A 2,534-nucleotide genomic window follows, 5' to 3' on the forward strand; every position below is an offset into this window, starting at 1 on the left:
ATCCATCTTTCCATTGACACATCCCCTTTTTTCATTAATTTGCTTTACTTCATAGTTTTATCCACAAGCACAGATGTATAAATTATATTAATTTTAGTTTTATGGCCTAACATCACATTTGATACCATAACATATTTAGTTTATAAATTTTATAACATTTCAGAAAAAAATAAGGTATACTATTGCTAAGGTTTTAGAATCTAGGAAGTATAGCAAATGAGGTGTTTTTATGAGCTCAAAGAACTAAATATTTAGCATTATAAGTGGGTGAGGGGAAGAGTGTATTACTTAGAAAATAGAATAGAGGAGGAAAAAGTATTAATATTTGTAACAGCATGCTTTATTATTGTAGGGAAACGACCAAAACCTTTCCCCCCACCCTCCTTGGTTCTCTAGGGCCCTGCAAAGACAGATCTTTTGCAGGAAGGTGGATCCCTTTCAGGATAAGAGGGGGCTCTTGTCTAACACCTGGAAATGAATTGTTCTAGGAGACACAGGGGCTGACAAAGCGGGAGACTCTGTTGGGAAGGAGAGCCCAGGAGGATGGCTCTGCCCCCTGGCTCGTGGTCTTGGGTTTTATGGTGTTGGGATTACTTTCCAGGTTGTCTCTGGCCAATCACTGACTCAGGGTCCTGCCTAGCGGTGCACCCGTCACTCAGCCAGATGGATTCCAGCAAGGAGGATTCTGGGAGGTTGGTAGGTAGGACAGGTGGTGTCTCCTTTGGGCCATTCCTGAATTCTTCCAGTCGGTAGTAGCTTGTTAGTTCCACTTTCCTTCCCAGGTCTTCCTGTTGTTAAGAATCCTTGTGCAAGTGGCTACTATCTTTCCTGGCCAAGGGGGGTGGTTTCAGTGTTTCCCCTAACAGATCCACAAAAGAAAAACAGAAGTTTATTAACACGTGTGTCTCTCATACCAAGGCAGCACTCAGAGCTAAGTAACTCAAAGGGCTGGTTTAGAACTTGAGCTTACTTGGCATCTTAACAAAAAGATCGATAAATTTTTAGAGAAGTGATAAGACAAAAGAAAAGGACTTTGAGTGTCCAGGGCAGCAAATTGTGGCAAGATAAATATACAGGGAAATAATGGAAGATAAGGGTGATCAGTCACCTTTATTGGGTAGACTTCTCTGGTGCTATCTCAGGTCTGGAGTTTAGAGTTGCTGTAGGTGATTAACTTCTGTCCTTCCTGGTAGAGAGGAGACAGGACACCTTTACAAATGTATGTCCTGCTTTCAGGCACGTGGGCGAAGACAGAGAGCTCTTCCCGTGTCTGCCTGCTCTCTGTTGCCATCAGCTCAAGTGAATCCTTACGTCAAAGTGCCATTTTCAAGTGGCCTCTTCTGCTACTGATCATTATTACATAAGAATTAAAACCAGGACTCTGAAAATTAGAGTCGGAATTCATTGTTATTACGCACATGATCAAACAGATAGCAAGTATGTTTCTGTAGATCGGATTAACTTCCTCTTTATCAGAAGCCGGTGTTACCAGTAGACGCTTCAGAACTAAACAGTAAAGGACAGTACAGGCTCCAAGAGCAGGAGGAACCTGTGGGAATGGATTAAAACAACTCTGCCTTTATATAGGACTTTGGCAGTTGAAAAACAGGGCCCTGCATAGAAAACCAATATTAACTTCTGAAGAGAGAGGGGGAAAAAATTGCCAGTATCTAGACAGGAGCAATTTGCATTTTAAGGTGTATCCAATGATCTGAGAGATAGCAACACATCAGGTGAATAATAACTTCACCTGCTGCAAGCTTTTCTTAACATCTCTATTTAGTGCTTGAATGCATCTTCCTATTTTATTCTCCTATCTCCTTCTCTCCCAAAGTACTGAGCACTGCACAGTATCTAAACTTATCATTTCTAAGGCTAACTACATCTAATTCTTATCATGGGTTGTAGGTGTGTAGGCTAACTCTAAAGAAAGCTCTATTTCCACATCTCTCTTCCCCCCGCCCCCCACACATATCACAGTGAAAATGTAAATTGCAAATCTCTTTACTTCTCAGACTGTGTGCTGGGTCCCCTGCTGCTACGGAAATAATACACTCTTATCATCAGAAGGTCAGAATCTTCTCACCTGTATGCCAATGGAAAGCACAGTTCTTGCTCCCAAATTGGATCGTTTCCTTAAACAGTGGTATATCTGCTTTGCCTCAGGATACTCTTCTGATATTCATGTATTTCAAAGCCAGCTTCATTATCCAGAAAAGGAAAATGACGATTGTTTCTGCTTCTTTGAAACTTTACAAACGCACCAGAACCTAGTAGGTGTCCAGTTATCTGAATTTCCCCCATTACGTAACTGACGTGCTCAATAAAAGTGGCCGGAGAAGGCTTCTCAGAGACACTTGCTCTCCAGAAAGGCGTCAGGACGCCACAGGCTTGTTAGAGGGCTTCTCTGTGTACCAGGCCCACCGCCTCTGACCATTAATTTCACGTGTCAGCTTGGTGAGGTTGCGGCACCCAGATGATGTTGGTTATACAGTCAGCCTAGATGCTGCCACGAAGACAGTTTTCAGGGGAGG

At 42.5% G+C, this 2,534-nt stretch overlaps 1 long non-coding RNA gene across 1 annotated transcript; it reads right to left on the bottom strand.

Annotated features, from left to right (window-relative positions):
• Window positions 1-468: 468 nt before the first annotated feature.
• LOC128063843 (uncharacterized) lies at window positions 469-2,307 on the bottom strand. The gene is made up of 3 exons (XR_008200914.1): window positions 2,087-2,307; window positions 1,109-1,186; window positions 469-859 (listed from the first exon to the last, which is right to left on the bottom strand). It is a non-coding gene; the product is annotated as an uncharacterized LOC128063843 (long non-coding RNA).
• Between the last annotated feature and the right edge of the window lie 227 nt (window positions 2,308-2,534).

Source organism: Budorcas taxicolor, chromosome 18, assembly GCF_023091745.1.
Source record: "Budorcas taxicolor isolate Tak-1 chromosome 18, Takin1.1, whole genome shotgun sequence".
In the NCBI taxonomy this organism is placed as follows: Eukaryota; Metazoa; Chordata; class Mammalia; order Artiodactyla; family Bovidae; genus Budorcas; species Budorcas taxicolor.